General features: G+C 34.2%; 1 long non-coding RNA gene across 4 annotated transcripts; it reads right to left on the minus strand.

The window, feature by feature from the left end:
• Positions 1-1,571: 1,571 nt before the first annotated feature.
• Positions 1,572-3,626, minus strand: LOC145109671 (uncharacterized). 4 transcript variants are annotated; one of them, XR_013709129.1, is made up of 7 exons: positions 3,354-3,626; positions 3,188-3,291; positions 2,842-2,905; positions 2,572-2,737; positions 2,303-2,421; positions 2,162-2,201; positions 1,572-2,054 (listed from the first exon to the last, which is right to left on the minus strand). It is a non-coding gene; the product is annotated as an uncharacterized LOC145109671 (long non-coding RNA). The 4 variants fall into 4 exon arrangements; XR_013709131.1 differs by lacking the exons at positions 3,188-3,291; positions 3,354-3,626 and having other exon boundaries at positions 2,303-2,404; positions 2,842-3,175; XR_013709130.1 differs by lacking the exons at positions 3,188-3,291; positions 3,354-3,626 and having other exon boundaries at positions 1,572-1,931; positions 2,842-3,175.
• Between the last annotated feature and the right edge of the window lie 3,287 nt (positions 3,627-6,913).

Genomic DNA, 6,913 nt, shown 5'->3' on the forward strand with positions numbered 1-6,913 from the left:
CCATTCAAGTTGGGCCGTGAGCACCTCAAGCCCAGCCGTGAACTCCATTTCAGCCTTCTAACTTGCTTCTAGCACTCTTTTGGTGAGTTATTATTGCATCCTAGGTTGTTTCCCAATCATCTTTATAGTTAGATTCACTAATTTCATGCCAATATGTATCATTATATGTCATTTAGGACTCGTTTGTGCCTCGAGACTTCATTCGTGGAACTTATCATCCTTACTCGAATCTTCAATTGAATCACCCACATAAGGTGAGTTCATACCTCTACAAATATACTTTTAAATGCTTTTTTTTTTGTGGGGGGGGGGGGGGGGGATACAAGTAGAACACAATGAAATTGTGTTAACCATTTACATGTGAAAACAACATCCAAAAGGATTTCTTATACTCAAAACTTGTCAAAACTCTTTTAAATCTTTTATAAACTTCTTTTATATCAAATCATATTCGTTTATCTATTTACGTATAAGTGTGTTTTAACAGACTTCGGACTACTGCTAGATACCTTGACTCATGTTCCTTGTTTGGTTGTGGGCTTGGGGTGGGATCACTAGTCCGAATGTTGGTTAAATCATAGTTATACTTATTAAATACACTAGTCATTAAAGCAGCGGCGGAAAACAGTTTCTGATAGTGATTAATTCATTTTGGTGAATAGTTCGTTAAAAAAAAATAGTTTATCTCTTGCTTAATGTTGGGCTAGTTCTTTTTTATGATTCTCGTCAAATACATAACACGCGCATTAGGATCAGCAAATTTTTATAACCAACTTGCTTTCTATGATTGCTACATAAAACATGTATTGTTGATCGATATGGACAATATGTGTTTGCGTGCCATTGGATTTAACCAAAATTTGACCTCGACAAATTTTCACCAGCCACACAAAGCATCCACAAGAGATTAGGATCAGCAATGAGTAAATAATAGAATTCATGTGAGAAAAATAAGTTGTTAATAATATTGTATAACAATCATAAGGTCATGCCTTAACCAACTTATAACACAGCTAAAACTCCCCGAAAAGATGGCGACTTTCAGTGTGGGTAGCACTACATAGTACATAACCTACTCACATTTTATGTTTCCTTACTCTGTTGTGGATCTGCTTTCCATATTTCACAACTCCATCTTCTTGTATCAAAGCATCAACAACTAACTACAAGAAAAAAAAATAAAGAAACCAACGAAAAAAATTGTGGCAAAATACATACACACTCACTATTTCAGTTCCTCACGCATCTCGAATTTTGTGGACTCCTCTTACCACATGAGAATAATATATATTATGGATAATTATAATACAATTTTGTTATTCAATCTTTTTCAAATTACAATCCAAAAAAATAATTATTTATATCGAATGAAAAAACATTTAAGAGTACAAAAAGAGAACTTTGGAATCAAAAATTTGGACAGAGGAATTATAATTGACATTTTCATATAATTTCACCTTTTATTCTTCTCATCAGCATACATTCTACTCATATAAGCCATAGACATAATATTTTATTAAAAAATTAATGATATAATCAAATGTACAAACACGTAGACAAAATGATATCTTTCTAAAATGTATTTCATATATATAAAGGTACCTTTACAGATAAATAGTATCAAAACATTCCAAATATATTAATAATAATAACATTAGTATCAATTATCAAATCATCTCACTTTTGCACATATCAATTCAACCTACCTTAATATGTTTATAATGATGACCTTTGTAAGCATGAGAATGGTAGGGTAGACGGACTCACCACCACATGAAAACTCCTACTACTGTAGAACCAACACCTGATGAGTTTCATAATCCTAGAAACTTCATTTCATAAAAGATTCGGTCAAGAATCATGCATCATATTTTTCATACCTCTTTTTTCTTTTCAGTTTGCTTCCTTTCGCCATATCTCATGCACACCGACTGCATATATAACATTTCTTGATTATCAAAATTGAGTCCCGTACATAAGGGGACCAGTGCCAAGTTCTATGGTGGAGTCCATGAAGGAAGCCATCCATAACCAACCCATGTTACCAAGTCTAACTATAATAAAACTCCCAACAAAGAATAAGCGCATGAAAAAGATTCTAATTAACCATATAATGCATGCCAAAGATTCTTATATGAGCTAAAAAGGGATATAAGCGAACCTTGATTTCAAATTTTGAATCCAATCCACCTCAAATTTTCCTAGAAATCCGCAAAGCAACAAAAATGGTTACATAAAATATATAGAGAGAATTAATCTTTTATAATAACATGTAAAACCAAAACTGATGTAATTATGAAACCTTTATAGAACAAGGATGCAAGCAAATAAGGATTTATTAAAGTTTGTTAGTGAAACTTTGTTTCCCTCCAACGCCAAGGCATAAAATTAAGCTTTCAGTTCCCTTTATTTAAAATTTAACTGTTAGACAAACACACAGTGAAAAATACACATTAAACAGATCATATATATACACATAGATTAAATAAAGCTTATACATGGAAATCAAATTCATGTGTTCCAACCACCATTTGAAACATCATGAACCAAAATTTTGAAATAAAACTATACCTGCAAATGGAATCAAAGCACACAAATCTTTCCTTTCATGGTTCCATTTATAGATCATAAAAAAGAGGGTAAAAGATCGAAGAAAAATGAAGTATCAGATCTTCGTTAATCGTCTTGTTCACCTTCATCCTTTAGATTTCTAGTCTTGCACCTCCATTCAGCTCACCTTCCCCAAAAACAAACGATTAGTAACTAAAAAAAATATAGATCTTAGTTGGCAAACGGGAAATCAAAGAAAAAACGATTGAGGTGGGAGGTTGAATGTTGTACCACTATTTCTGATGAAGAGGGAAAAGAGAGAAGAGGCAAAATCATCCCAGATAGGCAAGGAACGCTATCATAAGGAGCACCAACAACTCATACCGTTAAACCAATTCTTTTTTTATAAAGATTAAGTAAAAGAAAGAAATTATATAAATTTAGAACAACCAAAAAAATGAACTCATTCTTTGCAACCAGATCCTAATGGTTAGTTAAAACCCTAAAAAACACAAATCTTTCAAACAAACAAATTCCAAAACAGAAATAGAAACACAACTATAAAGAATAGATTGATGGTGAGAGGGAGAGGTTTTGATTAAAATGGGATAAAACTGAAATCGGAAAAAATAAACACCATAATTTTTGTTCTTGGTTATGCTCATCTTAATATCCTTGATTTTTGTTCCTGCGCCTCCCTTCACTCATATTTCTGTTTATCTCCACCCCGATTAAAACACCCTGCCATTCGGGAAAAAAAGCCTCAAAATTAAAACGATGAAACGATATAATTTAATACTTACGTTGTCGAGGGTGTGAGAATTCTTTCAAACTTGACGCTTTCGACTGTTCCAAGGCCAAGAGTATGATATTGTATACCATTCGACGATCATCGTTGCTTAATGGCGATGATTTGGTGGCGGTAAATGTTCGGTTATAGTGGTAAATGGTTGTCAGATAGAAGCGTTTAGGGTTTTTCTTAGAGAGAAACAGAGAGACGGAGGAGGGCAGTGAAACAGAGAGCGGAGAGGGAGAGACTGTATAACGGAGAAGATAACATAACACCAGATATCCGAGATATGGGCGATAAGGAGCCGCATTATAAGATGTTTGACTATCTATGCATTATTATTTGAAGGGGTGTGGTCAAAATCAAGCGATAATTAATGGTAAATCGGGGAATTAAAGAGCTAGGTCAAAATCATGCGAGAACTAAGGTTAGTATGCATTGATTAATTGTATTTTAAGCTTATACAATGGGACCTGCAGGTCTACGGGTGACAAATGTCATACCATTTTCGACGTCTTTAGATCGTCGTGTTTTATACTAGTCAAATCAAGCATGGTTATAACCTCATCACATTTTACCTTAATTTAACAAATTGGTTTTAAGGTAGTCAGTAGTTGTTTTATACAACACTACTGTATATCTTCGTTTTCCCATTACATTCATATAGTGATATTCTCACATCGAGTAATGTAATCTATTTCCTAGTAACATGAGCATTCAGTTAAAAGGGGGCCTATAATGCTAACTTTATGATTCCTTAGTTTATACATTAGGGTTATGTTTTAATCAGATCGGACAGGCAGTAGGATGTGTGCTTTCCGCTTCATTTCTTGTTCCTTGTTTGGTTGTGGGCTTAGAGCAGATTCACACAGTCTACTATCTATTCGATCTTAGTTAAATATATAACCCGTATACACCAAGTAATCATAGGGAGTAACAGGTATGAGTCAGTTCATAGCATACAAATTCAATATACCACTTTTTAGTACAAAAACATACTTTTCGGATAGATCATTAAGTAAGTGAAACTAGAAACTTATCTATAAAAGGTTTGATTCGCATTATTAAACCAATATAAGTTAAAGGATCTTTGGTGGTTAGTTCTATAATACCTTATTTTACACATCAGGGTTACATATAATTAATATCCGACAAGCAGTTGGATGTGTTTTTTCCGCCTTACTTCCTGTTCCTTGTTTGATTGTGGGCTTAGGGAAGATTCACACATTTAACTGTCCGTTCGATATTAGATTATATATAACTAGTATAAACTAAGTGATTATAGAAGGAACTATTGTGGTTACCATTTTACTAAAGGAAATATATAATTTTCTTAAGGAATGTTTTCTTCAAATATAAAAGAACTATTACAGTTAACTCCGTAAGTACCAAATGAATACGCCAGGGTTGTATACAATGAAGATCTAACAAACAATGGGATGTGTGACTTCTGCCTCATTTCCTGTTCCTTGTTTGGTTGTGGGCTTAGGGCAGATTCACACAATCGATTGTCTGTTTACTCTAATTTGTATATAACTTGTATCCATTTAGTACTCATACAAGGAATTGTAGAGTCATTTTTACTTATCATTCATCACATCAGAAAATATAGGATTTTATGGAGGAACAAGCGAACTTTTCTAAAATAACTTATAGTATACTTTTCATAACTAAAATACTTATGAACTCACCAGCTTAAATGTTGATCTACTCTTTCAAAATAACTTGTATTCTCAGGAAACTAGTAGACAGGTACGCGCACTGGGATTCATAAGATGGAGTATAGCAGCTTCATGTTTTGTTTTGTTATTTACTTTTGGAGTCAATCTTTTGTGAATCACATACTTTTTAAACACTTTAATATTAATGCAATGGTTGTTTGTTACTTTGATTACTATGATGCGTGTGTTGTGATACTAAGTATGACGTCCTCCGCCCCCGAACGTTTCCGCCGTTCCGGTTTGGGGGTCTGACAGATTGGTATTAGAGCATTGTTTATAGTGAACTAAGTATATCAATCTATAAAAGATATACAACTATAAATGCAATGGGGCCGAAGTGCTCTGACTAAAAGTATATTTTAAAATATAAAAATATTTTATAAAAGTATACATACCTGCTTATACATATATACATACTAGAACAAGTATCACAAGAAGAACAAAACATAAGTATTTAAAGGTTGGACACTGCGGTCAAACCTGGACAATTATGTAATCATATCTGGGATCAATATAGCCTAATCAACTATATTTATTTGAGATATGACCAACATGTGTTTGGGAGTGATGTGGTGTTGCAACAGTCTTAAAACTTACCTAACTCTATACACAAAGGATTTCTAGATCAGAACATAAAGTTAAACAAAGGATTTGTAGATCAGAACATAAAGTTAAAATACTACAGGAGTATTTTATGATACTATAAGATAACAACAAGTTTAAAACTTACCAGGTTCATACCATTAAAATACTATAGGAGTATTTTAGGCACTATAATAACTTATGTGAAAATTTAAAGACCCTTCTGGTAGGTCTATAATTTCGGAGTATATAATTGAGGTTTTATAGACTTAGAATTTGTGATCTATGCTCTACTTCATGTTCCTTGTTTGGTTGTGGTTTTAGAGTAGGATCACTTATTCGAAGGTCTATTTAATCTTAAATTATATACAACTTGTATGCATTGCGCAATTATAGGAGGACCCGGTAAGGATCACCCCATAAATGTTTCACTAAATCTCATAGATTCTTTAGACACTTCCACTCTCGCACGACAAACCTATATAGATGTAACCACTCCATCATAGCAATCAGCAGAGGAGTCAAGGAGGAACAAGAAGAGGTTCATGAGGAGTTTTCCAAGGAGGAATCAACCGAAGAAACCAAACGTCCTATGCGTCACACTAATAAATAATAACCCAAATTGACTTAGTGAGCTAGTGAATACACTACTCACACTATGTGTTAGGATTATTTCTTTTTCGTGCCGTCAGTAACAGATATTCAATTCACATAAATTCATTCGAGGATAGCCACTTCTGATTCATAAAGTTTATTTTATATAGACTCCCATTATGAATTGTTTTTCAGAATCCTATGAAAGTCAGAACCAGATACACTCAGAACTAGGATAACTTAGTCATTCAGCATTCGGCTTATAACCACTGCTATAGACTTATTTCCATCTCATCTTTGTATTCTTTTTAGCAAAAGATGCCTCGCGATAGACCTGTAAGGCGCGTAGTCAATACCAAAACAGAGAATCCACCACCGAAACACGACCCTGCTGCTCTCCAAGCAGCGATAACAACCGCAGTAATAGCTGCTATGAATCAAATCCACGCAAGTGGTACCAGTGGATCTGGTAGCGGTACCCACCTAACTAACCCCAGAGTTACCCACGGACACCCACGGGAGTGTTCGTACAAGGAATTCATGAACTGTAAATCCAAATCCTTTAATGGAAATGGGGGAGTCATTGCCCTAATGCGATGGTTCGAGAAAACAGATTCAGTTTTTGAAATCTGTCTGTGTCCAGAAGGGAGCAAAGTGAAGTTTGCCGCCTGCACCT

This window comes from Lactuca virosa, chromosome 4 (genome assembly GCF_052849685.1).
Source record: "Lactuca virosa cultivar CGN04683 chromosome 4, Lactuca_virosa_CGN04683_v6, whole genome shotgun sequence".
Lineage (NCBI taxonomy): Eukaryota > Viridiplantae > Streptophyta > Magnoliopsida > Asterales > Asteraceae > Lactuca > Lactuca virosa.